This window comes from Cryptomeria japonica, chromosome 3 (assembly GCF_030272615.1).
Source record: "Cryptomeria japonica chromosome 3, Sugi_1.0, whole genome shotgun sequence".
In the NCBI taxonomy this organism is placed as follows: Eukaryota; Viridiplantae; Streptophyta; class Pinopsida; order Cupressales; family Cupressaceae; genus Cryptomeria; species Cryptomeria japonica.
In genome coordinates, this window is record NC_081407.1 from 652,940,654 (window position 1) to 652,959,123 (window position 18,470).

Below are 18,470 nucleotides of genomic sequence, written 5' to 3' on the forward strand. Positions count from 1 at the left end.
TTTGATTGTAACAAAGCCTTTTTAGGTGAGGTTCTTTCCTTTGCACCGAAATTGAGGATGAATCCTTTTAAACACCAAAGGATGGTGAGATTCTTTTTATTGATCTATTTTTGCAAAAAAATATTATTTGTTTTGTTCTTTTTAGAGCCCAAAAATAGGTTTTCTCCTATGAAAGCAAGAAATGTTCAGTTTAGTGATTCTTTTTATAGCCCAAAGGAAATAAGTGAGTTTAATTTTTTTAAGAATAGAAGAAGTTTAAAAATTTAAACTAACTTAACTAAGCTAGTGAAAATTCTAACTATCTTAAATTCTTAATGTTTAAACTCCTATCTGCAACAAATTTTGTCAGAATCCTGCAGGAAGACAAGTTGAAAATGTTAGATGTTTGGTGGACTTCAACACATCTATTTTCCCATTCCCAATTATAGATTTTGGAATTTTGATTTCTGCCTGTTTTTGGATGCGCTACAGAACAAACTGTACACGCTACATAATAGTCTTAATGCGCTAAAAGAAGTATTCAACGTGCTACACTATTTTCGAGATGCGCTACTCTATGTGCCGAAAGCGCTGCTCTGTTTGTCGTCCGCGCTGAGACCTACAGGAAATTTTTTAATGCTTATGTGCTAATAAATAGACTTGACGCACTAGGTGATGGACCCCACGCGCCGAACAGTGAACTAGATGCGCTAGGCTGTTAACCAGATGCGCTATGAAATGATTCCCATGCGCTGATTTTCCTTTTTTGCGGACCTGCAAAAGTGGATATATTTCAAAATTGATTAGATATATGGGTTAGAGCCCCACGGTGGGTGCCATAAATGTATGCAGGAAAAGTGGGCCAATAGAACTCAATATGCAAAAAACGGAGCTCTATGGAGCCTTGCTCACACACCCACAGGACTTCTTGGTGCAAGCTATGGAGTCATGAAGTATAACTCAGCTTCCCAAGGATGGTTCCATGGTTTTCTATCTTACACAGTCCCTCAAACCAAAGTTTTTGCTCTCAGATCACTGAGCAAAATGGTTTAGGGATGGCAAATGCAAGAACAAGCGATGTTTTTTTGTTGTTTTAGTATGAGATGCATCCTAAACTATGCATGATTCTAGAATTGCAATAAACTAGCTATACGATGACAAGATTAGTAAACAATACTATCCTAGCATACTATATTAGTTCAATGATTAAGCTAAATGATAAGGAACATACTCTAAATTAGCATATTTAGATTAATTCTTGATTTAAAAGAGAAGCTAAATGATGAGCATAAAATGAGATATGAAAGCTTGAATGGATTTGAGTATAAGTGAGATGCTAAAGACTTGGATATGAAAATGGAGGAATGAGAGCTCTATTTATAGCAAAAATAGGGCAATGGATGGTCAGGATTGAAAGAGGCAATCAAGGGTTGAGTTTGAAAGTTGGGAATCCATGTTTGCAATTGGCACCAATGAAATGGTGACAATTGTCAACATAAGACTGGGTTGAGGGGAGAGGTAGGAAGCATTAAATGCTTGAGAAGACCTTATGGTTACCTTAGGGGGTAAGGGTTAAGGTTAGGTTAGGATTATCCATTGGATAAAGCTTTTACCCAAAGGATAAACTCTTGTGCAAAGGTTTAAGGATAACCATGGTCAAAGCAATAAATGCTTGATGAGACCCTTGAGTTACATCGAGGTTGAGATTATGGAAATTCTTTAACCATGTAAGAAGGTTTGAGTTAACCATTAATGGTTTAGAAGACTTTGGAAAATTAAGTGGTTGAAGCCTTTAAAGGTTTTCAAAGACTTTGAGGATTTGAGAAGCGACCTCCCCTTGCTTAGGGATGTGATAAAGTTTAGGAGATGGGTTAGGGTAATTGGAAGCGATTAGAAGAGTCTAGAAGGGGGTTAGGAATAGGGTTTAGGAGGTGAGTGGGAGGTGTAGGATTTTGCAAGTGGGTGAGGGAAAATAGGTTTTATTAAAATAAATTGCTTTATTTTAATTTGGTTGTAATTAAATAAATTAGATTTATTTAATTTAGGATAACTATTTTAATTAAATTTGAATTTAATTAAAAAGTGGGTAGGGGCTTTAATTGAATAAAATGAATTATCCTATTAAATGGTATAGTGAATTTAATTAAGTAATTTACTTAATTAAATAGAGGAATGCTGATAATTTAATTAAATTGGATTTAATTAAACACAGAAATGAACATAAAATATTCATTTAGAAATATGGTCATTTTTATACGTCTACAGTAAGTACTCAACCCACTTTAGGTGTCTTTGGTTCAACTTCTCATGCCCATTGAGGAGACTAAGGGCATGGTTGTCAGTGAAGACTACAAATTCTTTGGGCAACAAGTAATGACACTATTTTTTCAATGCTTACACCATTGCATATAACTCCAAGTCATATGTGGAGTACCTTTGTTTAGCTTCATTCAAATTCTCTGAGAAGAAAGCTATAGGATGACTCTCTTGGCTAAAAAATGCCCCTATTGCTCTTTGGATAACATCACATTCTACTGCAAACAATTGATTGAAATCAGGCAATCTAAGGGTTGGCAGCTCTGCTATCTTGGCTTTCAACATTTCAAACCCCTTATTGACTTCCTCTATCTACTTAAAGTGACACTTAATCCCTTCTTTAATGGTATTGAGAATAGGAGCACAAACATGGCTAAAGTTTCTCACAAAATTCCTATAAAAAGATGCCATTCCATGAAAGATTCTAACATCACTTATGCCCCTAGGGATAGGCCAATTAAGTAGTGCTTCTACCTTACTTGGATCCATCTTTAAATACCCTTGAGAAATAACAAAACCAAGGTATACAAGCTCTGTTTTTAAAAACTCACATTTTTCAAGGTTGATCTTGAGTTGAGCCTCCTTAAACTTCTTCAAGGCCATCTCCATATGCTTGAGGTGTTCCTCCTTAGACCTGCTAAAGATCAAAATGTCATCAAGATACAAAATAACAAATATACCAATAAAATCAACTAAGACTTCATTCATGAGCCTTTGGAAGGTACTAGGTGCATTGGTGAAGCCAAATGGAATCACCAACCACTCATATAGGCTTGCATTAGTTCTAAAGGTTGTCTTCCATTCATCTCCAGGTCTTATTTTGATACGATGATAACCAAACTTCAAGTCCACCTTTGTTAAGTAACTTGCACGTCCTAGATTGTCCAATAGGTCCTCAATCCTTGGCATGGGAAACCGGTACCTTATAGTAATATTATCAATTCCTCTGGAGTCAGTGCACATTCTCTATTTTCCTCCCTTTTTAGCCACTAACATAGTAAGAAAAACACATGGACTCAAACTCTTCTTGATAAACCCTTTGTCTAAGAGTTCTTGCACTTGTTTGGCGATCTCTTGATTTTGACTAGGTGTCATTTTATAGGCATCTTTGTTTGGTAGATTGGCCCCTGGTATTAAGTCTATTTGATGATTCACATCTCTCATTGGAGGTAAAGAATCACACATGTCATCTCCTATTACTTCTGCATATTGTTTGAGTAGACCTTGCATCTCTTGAGGCACTTCACTCATTGGATCTGCCTTAGCTTCATCTCTAGGCTTCAACACTATAGCATGGCCTTGATGACCTTCTTGCTTCAACACTTTGAGACTCTTTACCTCTCATTAGCATCACACTTGAGCCTATTTTATTTTCTTCCTTTGGATTAGGTAGTGGTTCCATTTGGCACTTCTTCCCATTCTTGGTGATAAGATAGTTGTTCTTTTCTCCATCATGACTAGCTCTCACATCATATTGCCATGGATGACCCAACAATAAATGACAAGCATCCATAGGTAATATGTCACATTATAATTTGTCTTTATACTCACCAATTTCAAAGTCCACCCATGCTTGTTCATCAACCAAGACATGTTGACCCCATTTGAGCCATGATACCTTGTAGGGAGTGAGATGAGGCAATTTTTTTAGTTTAAGTTTATCCACCATTTCAACTGAAACAATGTTCTCAGGGGACCTTGAATCTACAATCACCTTACAAATATTCCCATGTGACTTACAAGTGGTCCTAAACAAACTTTTCCTCTGCACTGGCTCTTGAGCTTGGGGTATCTTGAACATTGTCCTTCTCATCATTAAGTTTTCTCCATCTGTCAATGGTTCTGCCTTGCTGATTGAAGAAGTCACACTTTTGAGTGTCCCCCTCTTGCATGAATTGAGTCCTTCTTTCACCCATGTAAAAGCTTGAGGAACTTGAGGCTTTTCCCGGGCACTTACTCATGGTATGCCCAACCTGATTGCAATGATAGCACCTACCGGTGAAGATTGTGTTCCCTCTTCTTGAGTTTCAAAACTTGCCCCTAAAATTGCTCCTTCCTCTAAAGGATCCTCTAAATGTTCCTCTCTGAGAGTCCCTACTGCCTTCTTGGCCTTGCTACTCTTCATTTCTTGATGATTGCTGCCTCCTACCAAAGGTTCCTCTACCTCTGAAATTTTTACCAACTCTATGTTTCTGATTTTGTTCACTTCCCCTCTTGATCTTTTAGTCTGCCCTTAAGGCCAATTGAAAACACTTATGGACTGTGTCTGGTGTGAGGATACTTATCTCATCTTGTATATTTTGTCTAAGGCCATTCATGTACCTAGCCAACTTTTCCACTTCATTCTCATGCTTTCTAGCCCTCAAACCGAGCTTGTGGAATTCCTTAGTGTATGCATTGACATCTAACTCCCTTTGTTTCAAATTTCCCAGTCTCTTATGGATTTGAACTTCATAATCCCCTGGAAGGAATTGAGCCTTAAGTTTGATCTTCATACGCTCCCATGAAGTTATCTTCTTCTTACCTTCTTGTATCCTTTCTTCTTGCATCATATTCCACCAAACTAATGTTGACCCTCTCAATCTTGATTTGGCCACATTTAATCTTTTCTCTTATGCTACCTCTTTATAATCAAAGTGATTATTTAGAGCCTCTATCCAATCTAGCAACTCTTCTCCATTGATAATTCCTCGATAGGTGGGTAATCCATCCAAGTTGTCTTTAGAAATGGATTTGACTACATCCAAGAATAGATTTTGGTCTTGAGGCATGGCTACTATTGCTGGTTCCTCTCCATCTTCCACTTCTTCATTAGTCTCATCTCCCCATTCTATCTTTACCTTCCCCTTCTCCTTCTTAACCTCTCTAGTTCCCCTACTTCCTTTTGCATCCTTCAATCTTTCTATCATCTCTGCCACCAACTGCTAGATGGCTTCTGGATTCATTACCTTTGGAGGAATTGAACTTTCTTCTGATTATTCATAATCTAACATACAACAATTCTTTCAAAGAATGGCTCTGATACCACTTTGATGCAGAGAGTCTTGGAGATTGATCCAATACACCTTCTTGAGTGACTTGTCCTACTCAACCCTTCAACTACTCAAGTCCATCCAATGTCACTTAGTAGGGGTTTATGCTAATGAGACCTCCAAGGTCTGAACCTCTTTGGCTTGCCTCCTAGGTATAGCCAATGGTTTTGGACAATCAACTCCACTTCTTGAGGTTGCCACCTCAATCACACACACACATACCACTCCAGGGCTCCAAGCACTCCTGCAAGGATCTCAACACACAACCACTTCCAATGGCCTCACAATGCATCTACAAGGTGTCTTTGAAGTATTTTTAGGCTTGTAGGATCACCAAACCCATTGCTTTGGTTTTCTAACCTTTCTAGGTCTCTAGCGGGCTCAAATAGGCCTAATTGAATTAGCCCTCCCTTGGCGGTTTTAGGGACTTAGTTTTCAAAATTTCCAAACAAGGCTAGAAATAAATTATGGATTCAAGTACCCTTTTGGAAGTTACAAACAATACTGAAAATGTGCATCTGGGTTATTTGTACAAGTGGGATTTCCAATGCCGCACTATTTTTGAGGGTTTAGGCCTCACCGGGTGACTTTGAAAGATGGGTCTGAAACTCTTCACCAATCAAAAAAATTTCTCCCAATGAATTAGGAATCCTCAAGGGAACTATGAGGAATTTCCATCCATATGACACTTTGTTCTACACCAATCCCCATGTGCTCTTAAAACTCACTTTTCCTGTTGTCCTAACTCACCTACTCCCAGCGGTGAGCCTAGGGCTTCATTGTATATCCTCCTCAAGGACCTAAAAAATCCACAAATCCTATCCTAAACCTATATAAACAACCTAACCCAACATTATTATTTATTTCAATAGGTACCATCAAAGAATGCTTAGGCTAGAGCCATTTTGCTCTTAAACCGTACTTGCAAGGGTTTTACACCTAGTTGCAAAGAATGGAAGAAATCTCTGCAACCTAGGATAATCAAAACTTCAAATAAATCTTTTGAAAAGTAAATTCAATCAACACTCATGCCCAAAAATGAGTTTACACAATCATGTCCATATTGGATTGTACCAAACAATGAAAACAAGAGAAAAGTATCAAACGGTGAAGAAAACAAGATTGTTTCAAAATCCAAAAACTTGTTCTTGCATTTCCAATCCTCCAACCCATACAATGAAGTGAATTTTGGATTTTAAGCTGTTAGATCAGTTGTTTCAACCAACTTTTCCATGCCATCTACCAAAAATGCAACTTTTGCAAGAAATTGCAAAATGTTGCTCAACAACTTTTTACATCTTTTGACTCCAAGAAGTAACTTTGCATTCTAATGCATTTCAAGACTCTTGAAGGTCATCAAACACTCTAGAAGACCTAAAAACAACACAATTGACCCCTATTACATGAATACATTAATCTGGAGTACTTCTCCTGTGAACTACCTAAGCATCTCACTTCTCAGGCTTACAACATCCTGAACACAAATGACTCAAACCAAAACTTGGACAACTCAACCATGGCTCTACTGAGTCCCAAATGGTTGGTCCATTATTAAATCACAAAGACAACACACAAAAATTGAAAGAAAACAAAATTTCATGCTTTGAGTGTAGGTGCCCTGCACCAGTTGTAGCCTTCTAGGTTATTGTATCTTGAGCTGTAAACTCTAGGTAGTGTGCCTAAATGCCAGTGCATTCCCCATTGTAATATTTACACATACTTCTATAATGTATCAACTTATTATAGGTAGGTTCCCACCATGGTTTTTCCCTTAATCAGGTTTTCCACATCAAAATCTTGGTGTTTTATGTTGTGCTATCTATTTGCTTATCTTTGTTGGTGCTGCAATTTATCAGATTTGTAATTGTGGTTGAGTTTGTTAATCTGGTGAAAACTGATTCACCCCCCCTCTTAGTTTTCCTTCATTGTTGTTGCCAACAGGGAGTAGGGAAAAATGGTTCAAATGGGTACAATCAAAATATCTAAGTCACACGCCTTATCTGTAAATCAAGGCACACAAGAATAGAAAGGGTTTAATAAGCAATATAAGAAACAAAAGAACCAAGGAGACAAGAAGAAAGATCTGAAATTTTGTACTTTAAAAGTAGATAATCAAACCTCTTCATGAAAAGGTGAACAACCTAAGAATGAGAAGGTCAAGTGTTCTTACTATATAAGAGACTTGGACATGATGAACATGTGTGTTTCAAGAAACAAATTGATCACCTTTCACATCTTCTAGAAAATAATAATATCAAGGTGTTCGATTCAGTCAAATAGAGTTCATTAGAAGGATCTTCTAAGGACACAAATAAGAGTAAGGGGAAAGGAAAGGGTAAGGATTTAGTTTCTATTGCTTCACAATTGAATTCTTGGATAATTGACCTATGTGCTTCGTAGTACATAGCCTCTTTAGAAGATGATTTTACCTCTTTAGAGCCATGTTCTATGCCTTCCATGCTAATAGGTGATGCCAGTCTTATTGAAGTGCATGGGAGAGGGTCTATTGACATGGGCGAAGGAACATTTGAGGATGTCCTTTGTGCTCCATCTTTATCAAATAACCATCATATCACTCACATTGGTTCTTGCAAGAGTGTTGAGTTCACACTAGATATAGTGGTAATCGGTGAAATACATAATGGGTCTACTGTTATTATGGAAAAAACAAACCATCAATCCAAATTGTATCAGTTTCTCACTTCGTTCTTGACTCTCCTTTAATGGTATTACTCACTCATATAAATGAGGTGAGTTAGTTGTGGCATCAATGGTTTGGACACTTGAACTACCATTACTTGCAACAACTCAATCAACAAGAAATGGTTTCAAGGTTGCTTTCTATTTGATATTCTAATAGAGCTTTCCAAGGATGCATTCTTGGTAAGCATCTTGAGGAGAAGTATGATAAAGGAAAATCATGGAGAGCTACACAATTATTAGAGTTGGTACATAGTGATTTGGCAGGACCATTTACACAACCATCCTTCAGTAAGACTAGATATATCTTGACATTTATGGATGACTTTTCTAGATATAAATGGGTTTACTTTCTAAAACAAAATTTTGAGGTCTTTGAGAATTTTGTAGATTTCAACCCACAAGAACACTGGGCCCAAAATATGCACACACACAACAAAAGGACACAAGAGAGGGGTCACTCAACCAAAATCATCACTCTTATCCTATTGAGTATGGCAAGGCCTAGGAGGCATCCTTCCTCTACAACCACAAGGTATGAGTTGATATACTCAACCCTCTAAAATACCATGCTAAGACATAGAAAGCAAGAAGTCCTAAGACTATCTCACAAAAATAGACACTTAAGAATACACACATCAATCACACTGCTACTACATGGGAAACAAAATCTACTAGAGATCATAGTGTTGTAACATGGTCTCTCATACCATATGTAATGCATTATTTAAAGGACCAAGGAAAAACCCAATGGAACAAATTTTTGTTTGAAATATAATAATCACAACACTAAAGATGTGACACAACATATCATAATTGAACTATGAAATACACATAATGTCATGCAAAATGCAACAACATGGAGCCAATGAAAACAAGAATGACCTCTCCACTACATAAACATGGACCAAAATGAATTAAAAAACTCAATTTATTTGTAACCTTCAACCACTTAGGCTTTTCATTGAATATACTTGACCATTAGACACCAAAAAAATGCTACTCTGTATTGACAAAGGCTACAAATACCTCTACACATCACCGCAAAGACTTTGAAAGCTTAAAAAAAACCTTCATAACATCTTCCATGCTAAAATAAATCCAACATCCAAACCATAAGGGGGTTCTTAAGGTCTTCAATCAAATCTCACCCTCAGATAATGTATTTTATCTAGTTTTCGAAGGAAGCATTTGTACCACTAGTAGGTACAAATACATCGATTAACTTGGCTTCTACATTCTCATTAGATGTCTTCACCCATTTCTTCTTCATATTCTCCTTTATCATTGACATCAATCTTCTTTTCCAAAGCAGAGGTCTTCTCATTCTATCCTTTGCAGAACTTAGCAATTTGTCCTTTTTTTTTTTTGCAATTATAACAAGTAGGACCCTGTTGTAGACCACTTTCATTCCTTCTAATATTAGATCTTCGTTCAATAGCCTCGTACCCATATTTTTTGCAATAATAACAATATCCATTGAAAGAATGAACATTTATACCATAGTTTGTATTCATATATACATTCCACATCATTCTACTTCTATATTCATTTGCCTTAGGTCCAAACTTATTGCAGACATGACAATGTCCATTAAATGGTAAAGATATGATATGAATTCTACATTCACTATCTCTATGACCATTTTTTTTGCATATAAAATATTTACCATTGAAAGATGGAGAATACCTGGTTTGAGCAAGAGGAGGCATCTTGAAGTTTTTCTTGTTCCACACTTGAGTAAAACCTTTTTGATCTTCATTTGTATTCTTGGATTCATCCTTGACCTTTTCCTTTCCCTTGTCATCTTTGCTAGGAGTTTTAGAATATTCTCCTTTATGAAAACCAAGGCCTTTGTCCTTAAATGTTTTTTGAGTGCTTAACATCTCATTAAGCATATCACGACCGTCTTTGAGCTTTAGGTTCTTATCAATTTGCTCTTTTGCCTCTTGAAATTCTTCCCTCAACATGACCACATCTTCTTCAATCTTAGGGAATTATTTGGATTTGATATGTAGTTTTTTTTCAAGATCATCAATGGTCTTCTTTCTTTCATCAATATATATTTTAAAGTGGATAACATGTTATTTTTCTTTCTTGAAGTTTTTTTTATAATCTTCTAGATTAGATAGAGCTAGTCTTAATTCACCTTCAAGATCTACAACTACATTAATATACCAATCATATGATTCCATAGCATCCAAATATTAAGATTCAAACTTTGTTTTCAAGTCCTGGATCTACCTTAATTGTTAGACCATTTCTTTAAGAACATTTCTCTAATACCAATTGTTGGACATAGTCATATGCCAAGAGGGGGGTGAATTAGTATATATTGAAGCTTAACCATTCATTCATAATTTATCCCAATTATCAAATGTTCAAAATTAAACAACAAAAAACAAAATAGCAATCACAAAAGGACACTAAGATTTTATGTGGAAAAACCACTGTGGAAAAACAACCATGGTGAGAAAGTTATCTCACTATATGAAAATTGATTACAAAATTTTAGGTCCGAGGCCAAGGAAGCTCATTGCTCCTGATTTGGACTTGTAGGATAAGGCACACAACCTTAGGGAAAGATACAATTAAATTGACAAAACATTGAAGATTACTTCTTTAGGGAAAGATACAATAGATCTGATTACAAAGAGTAACTATTTCTGAACCAAGTAGAAGCACATCCTCAAAATGCTAATTACAATTCACTTTTCTAAACATCTAAAGCTAACTTCATTATCACAACTTTATAATTACACACCTTCGCGCTTACACCATGCTTCATACACAACTTCTCATTCAACACATATCATCCTCCAAAAGATCTCATCCTTTATATATCATTCACACAAATGAGATACATCAATTAGGTCATCCTAATTAGATGTAATGTGTAGAGTATAAACGAGTGGCCCCAAAAAAATTCTCCAAAGCAATGCGGAAGGTAAAAAAGATGCGTGAAGCATCACACCATGTTGGCACACCTTCCTAAAAATCCTAAAAAAATTCCCTCAACTTCACATGCTATCGTATAGACCAAAAACACTCAAGTCAGCTCTAGTATATAGAATCAGTAAAGAAACCTAGTCAAACATACTAAAAAATACAATGCAAAACTCCACAACACTTGTACATTCACAACATAGAATCATGTAACACTAAAAATACTATATCAAATAATTGCAATACCAAAAACATAAGAAAGCTAGGGAATGCAAAGCATTCCTATAAATAGGTACACTGTCACTACAAAATTGACACTCAAACCAACACCAATTAGATGTGAGTCAAATGAGAACATGAAAACTTGGAAATAAAACTACAACTAAAATAAAAGATGAATCAATGCAGTGCAATGTAGGTTATAATGCTAAATCTTGTTTGACAAACTATTTGTCGAAACAGTCACACTTAATCAAAATCTACTACGGACATCTGAATATATATTCAATGATCCATAAAAGCCATAAGACAATTGGATACATAATCTATCACCACCATCAACCACCATACATCAATATGAACACATGAGTAGACACTTGATACAATACCAATGATTACATACTTCCAGACCGACTTCTAGACGTTGGTTGACATCAATGACAAAAAGTTTGACATAGATGATAACACAAAAACATATTTTCAACAAGTTGAATATTACAAGTTTCTACATTAATAAGGTATTTGGTGTTGAAGGTTTCAACTCCATATTGTAGGTCTAGTTAATTTTTTGTACATATTGTCGTATTCTAGACTTGTATGTCTACACAATTGATGTATTATAGCCCATGGTGGTGTAGAAAGAGGTCATGGACCTTTATTTTATGTAATTTTATAAATGAAATATATTTTATTGAAGAAAAAAGTTTTTGTTTGCATTCTTCTTATCTTTTCTTGATGCTGTAAAAAGAGGCATTGAGGACCTTGTAAATGATAATTTCAGTTTTTTTACTTGTTTCATTTGAAAAAGGAATAAGTTTCACTTTTAATTCAGTTTATTCTTCTATGAAGGTTGAAAATATTGTGTACATATTAGTTAGAAAGGAAGTACCCTTCATCATGGAGCAAAACAAAAAATTAGACAAAGAAAAATATAGTAGACTCTAGAGTATATAGAGCATATTATAACAAAGAAAAATAGATAATATAGAGAAAGGTATAGTTATATGGTCGATGAATGAAGATAGAGTAAAAATATTAGCTCAAAAAGTAGGGCATACACTATTTGTGATATTATATTAGGTATTACATATTTTAAAATAAAAAATGAAATATTTTGTATATTTGTATCCAATTTATAAAAGTTAATAAAAACTCCATGAGCTATATTTTTCTATTGTGGTCTTTGCCCCTAAATAGTTTCTCCACGCATATTTAATATTATTACGGTTTGTTAATTTTGTTTGTCATGTTATGTTTTATGCATCTATACATAGTCTTTATGGTAATATCATAGAAAAGAGATTTAAGTATTATGGAGCTTCTAATGAATTTTATTTTACTATCCACGTTCAATTACTATTATAACATTATTTATTTTAAATTTTATTATATCTAAATTTATTGCTAAATTATTACATAAATAAGAGTTTTCCAACCATTATAATAATGCGTCTGTAAATAAAAATAATGCTAATTGTAACCCTAATTTGAATCATGGATATAATTGTATTTCTCTAGGCACAAACTAAATTCTGATCCATCACTTAACACTAACCCTCATTCTAACCTTGACCCTCACCATCATTAAACCCTAATTCTAACCATAATACTAAGACTATCCAAAATCCCAACCTTAACGCTAATTCTAACCTTTATCCCAATTTTAGTCCTATTACAAAACCTACCCATACCCCTAAGTCTTAATTTGAACCTATAACCTTGACCATAACCTATTAATAATTTTAATTCCAAATTTAAACCTGTTTCTCACCCTAATTCTAAGATTAATCCTATTTCCAATCCCTATCTTAATTCTAACCTAAATTCTAACCATAACCCTAACTATACTTCTAAACATGATTCTATTCATAATTCTTACCTTAATCCTAAAACTAACAATTATTCTAACTATAATTCTATCTCTTACCCTCACCCTACCATGATACTATTCCCGACATCGATATTATAACCTTAATGTAACCCTAACCATGTTTTTTACCTTTACCTTAACTTTAACCTTTTTATAACATATTTCTAATCCTAACTATAATTATAACCATTATTCATTTTTTAAGTCTAATCCCAACTCTAAATGTAATGCTAAACATATTTGTAACCATATTTTCATTCTAACTATCAATATAACCCTAATTCTAATAATGGATATAGTCATTTCTTTAACCATATTTATAAACCTAACCCCAATTCTTAGACTAATTATAATTCTAATAGTTATTGTAAAGAATATTGTAATTCGAATTGTAATCCTAATTCTAACTGTAATGGTAAAAAATTAGGGTTCCCACCACAAGAAGGATGAAAACCACTAATTTTTACTTAGGGACCAATACATTAGGGAAAGATAGGAATTTGATAGATCTAAAGCTAATAGATCCATATGTTGATTAGATTCCAAGGATCTTGGATGAGCCTCTTCTTTCCCTTGAGTTGAATTTATTTGTTGAGGATGCTTAAATTGAAGTAATTTTATGCATGAACAATGAGCTACAGTTGTTGGATCAAGCCACGAACCTAGATTTGCAGATTCTAAGAGTATTAAGATCTATTCCCAGAAGGAGCTCCTGATTTGTCAGGACTAGAGTGGCAATTGCTTTGGTCCTCCGCACTTTTTGCACTCCAATGGTTAATCGATTCACATTGTAAATATAGCCAATTCTGATGGTCATAGCTCCATACCTATTCATGCACATACTAGAGAAGGGAAATAGGTTGGGAATAGGGGTTTTCCTAAGTCAAACCCCAATTTATGAATTCACCTTGAATGAAATACTACAAATACTTCAAAATAAACAATGGAAAGATATACCTCAGATTTGCAATGACTGATAATGATGCTTTGCTTCTTAAATGTAATCACATATGTTTTAAGAAATGGTATGAACATGAAAAAACCCTATTCACACACACATGCTTTCATATAAATGATGTGTTTTTCTCCACAATGGTTGAATGAAGAGTATGCAGCCTTGAAGATATTTGGAAATGCTTGAATGCTTGATTGCTTGAATACAATTGCTAGGTTGAATGGATATATGAAATTAGGTTGATCAAATATCTTTATATATGAGATCCGAGGTCAATTTATTGATTAGGCCAACCTCCAATGGTTGCATAGAGCCACCAATTTCATTTATCATCGGAGTGATAGGTCTTATCCTCCACTTAAAAATTGGGTCCCATTAAGGGGGACCGAGGTGCTAGCCCTCTGGTCTTCCTCAATTAGGGACCTCAAATTAGCCCCAAGGAGAAGGACATACCTCTAGAGGATCAATTGACAGCTGTATATGGCATAAAATCTAGAGTTGAGGAACTAAACGAACCCAGATAGGAGATGAGGGGGAGACGTGCTAAAGTAGGGGCACAAACATGAGGTGTAAATTGGCTCGATGACAATTTATGACACTACATTTAGCCCCCACTTTAGTGGGAGTATGAGCCTATGCAAATTATTACAATAAAGTAGATGAAGGAGAGGAGGAAAGGAGCACAATCACAAGGAGTATAAGGGTTAATTTCAAGGAGCGAAGCCCCCAATCTTAGGATCTTAACTCACTCAAACATATGCAAGGGCACACAAAACAAAAGACAAACAAAAGGAAAAAAAAGACTAAATGCAAAAGACACAAAAGCTAAAAACCAAAAAAAAGACCTCAAGTCAACTAGCCAAAGAGACCTCAATATCAAAATGTCTCAACAACCGATATCCTTCTTGAAAACTGCTATATCAAGAACACAAGTGATCACAAAAAATAGCAAAGCACACATCATCCATGAACCTATGATGGATGAAAATGGAATCAAGTAGACTAAGACCTAATCCCACTCTCATGTACCCATTGGAATATGAAAGAGCCTAGGGAGATGATTCACTTTGACTACTTCTTGCAAAAGAGAGAGAGAGAGAGAGAGAGATGAGAGAGAGAGAGAGAGAGAGAGAGAGAGAGAGAGAGAGAGAGAGAGAGAGAGAGAGTCAAGGAATATCTTTAGGGTTTCTATTCCTTTGCTACTATGAAGAGAAAGTATGCAAAACGCAACACAATGATCAACTATGCCAGGAGATGAGCAAAGATGAAAACATAAACTAAAAATACAAAAATTTATAGATCTAAAACTGAGAGATTAAGTAAAGAGAAGGAAAAGGAACTTAGAGGTGCACCTGTCACTGGAATTTGAGGCTAACTAAGTAGGACTAGGATGCCATACCCTAGTCCCAAATCATACCACAAAGAGTTGTTCTTTTGGAATCTGGACTTTGAGACACTAAAATACCAAAAAATGCTGCAAAACATAGAGGAATAGGATGCCACACACTAGTCCTAGACTAGGGCGCCATGCCCTGGTCTCAAAAAACTAAGATCTACCTTTGATCTTGAGTCTGCACTTGTGTGCTTTATCAATTTTGAAGATCATGTGTCTGTTGAATTTATGTACCTACACCTACAACTTGAAAAATGGTGTCTAGTTGGCTATATAGGGTTTTGCCTTAGTCAAACCCCTTTTTTTGGTGATTCACCCTCCATAAATAGTTGATAATGTACTAAAAATGTGTGTGCAATATCCTAAATGAACAAGAAAGTAAATCTAGAGTTCTACCCTACGCTTGGAGAGTGTAGTGTCATGAAATTGTGACCCTCGCAATTTTCAATCACATTAGGGTCCTCACGCATGCGAACTGAATCCCTAGGCCTTAACGGAGACCAAAGACTTAATCAACGCCTAAGAACCACATCTTGCTTACCCTCCGCACTGCTTGAACTACATCCTGTCCTACAAAAAAGGGCAGGACAAGGGCGTGGTGCCCTTGTCCCCTGCCCTATTTTGGGGCAGGACCCTTTTCAAATATGCTTTGGAGGTTGCACATTGAGCGGGAAAACTCCCCCAGTATTATCCTGCGATAGAAAATCAGTCAATTAGCCCTAATTGACAAGTATTTAAGTGGCATTTCCCCTTCCATTTTGGCATAAGACAGATACATGAGATCATGCATTCAAGAATTAGAGAGCATTCAAGCATTCTTTTCTAGCATTGAGCATTCTCAAGTCTCCCTTCAAGGCTAGGTGTTGCATTCAAGTCAAGCATTCAACCATTGAAGAGGAGATTCATTCCAACATTCAATTCCACACAAGAAAATCTACCTACATTCTATCAACAACCTCCCTTGAGGTGACTTAAATTTTAGTCTCTCATTTACATTTACTTGCAAGTACTCTCTTTCATCATTTGGTTAATTCCAAAACTGGGGTTTGACCTAAATGCAAACCCCCAATCCCAATGCCTTTCCCTCTCTTTTCTATGTGTAGGTTGCAGGTGTGCAGTTGTACTTTCGGATTCGGGATCCATTTGTAGAGGCGGAAAAACCCTTTTTGTTTCGTGGATTTTTTGGCGGACCATGTACATTCCCGCCACGGTCCGGACAACGTTTTCCCAAATTTGCAGGGTGACTTCGTTTCAACAGATTATTGCCAAATCCAGATGCACAACTTCATCCTATGCTTCTATATTGAGTTATAATTTGATCTTTGTCACTTTTACACTTGATCATAAGTACACAATTCAATCAATTCAAATCTCAATCTTAGAAGAGGGGATTCACTTACCATCACTCAAAATTCAATCTCTTTCTCTAAATGTTGAATCTAGTGTATTTTCCTCCCTCTTCCAATGTAATGTGGAAAATATGTTTGAAGAGAAATCCAAAGTGAAACTTTTATCTCTCCTCGAAGGGAATAAAATCTTCCTCTCGATATCTCCATCATTCATCTTTTTCCAACATCACAAAGAGTAAACCCTAAATGAATATAAATGTAAATGCTTCAAATCACAAATGCAATAATGGATCTAAACAATGAATGTAAATATGAAAACAAGTATTTTGAAACTTATAAAGAGATATGAAAATAACATGAAACCATACCAAATCCTAAGGGAGAGGTACAAGCCAATCAACAACAGGTGATCTCCTATTATTCTTCAATATCCCAAAGCTTTAATTGATGATGAAAATGGTTGATGAAGACTTGATAAATGCTTGACTTTCTGATTGAAGACTTCACATAAACCCACACTTTCACTTCATAAGGGGCTCTTTCAATTGCTTGTAGATGTATCCTTCAAATGAGGAAAGAGAAGTCTATATGTATGAAACCCTAACTTTATTTTTGAACATAGGCCGACCTAGAATCAATATAATTTTGCAATCCTTTGGATTTAAACATAAAAATACCACCGAAACATGCTCCCAAAATTCGGGGAGAAAAAGTAAGGACCAAGAGGTCGTGCCATGGTCTAGCCGACTTTTTTCCAAATTTTTAGGGAAGAAAGGTATCATGATTCTAAAGTCAATTCCAGAAGGATGCAATGATTCAAGGTGTTTAGATATGTGAAATCAGGCCTTGAAGATCAAAATAGGACATAATTAGGGCTTTTAATGAATTAATTAATTGAAAGCATAAAATAAAAAGGGGCACACTTAGGGTTAAGGGCCCAATTTTATGATTTATGAAGTGATGAAAGGAGACTTTGGATTTAATTAAATTAAATTGAATTAATTAAATGCTTAAAGAGAATTTGAAATGCAATATGAAAACACACTAAGGTGGGTGCTAACCTAAGCATGGAATTGTACCACCCAACTCAGGGTGTATAATTTATGATGCTACAAAACCACCAATAGAAAAGCTATGAGCTCATGATAAGAAGGAAAGAGAAAGCATGGATACACGCTAGATGTGTTTTTAATTGTGACCCATGAGAATAATGATGAGAAAGGACATTGATACACACTCTAGATGTGTTTTTCTAGGAAATCCATGTTGGGGAGGAGAGTAGGAATAGTCTAGTTGTGTCTAGTTCTAATCATTCTCTTGCGTGTGTGCAAGTGATTTCTAGTTTCAATTATAGAGCACCCCGTATAAGAGTTTCTTTCCTCTAGTTTTGAGTGTGCATCAACCTGTTTAAGACATATAATGCAAGTGCAAATGCCAAGGGGCGAATGTCTAGCTTTGAGAACATCTTGTATAAGAATTTATTTTCTATGGTTTCGAGAATGTGCAACCTCGTTTAAGATAGACACATGCCTGGTTTCAAGGACATCCCATGTAAGACTTTGTTTTCTTTCATTTTGGGAATATGCACCCCATATAAGACATATATCAAATGCCACATCTAGTTTCTAGCATGAAGCATCTTGTATAAGAGTTTGTTTTCTCTAGTTTTGAGAATGAACACCCCATTTAAGACATGCAAAAATGTGGTACA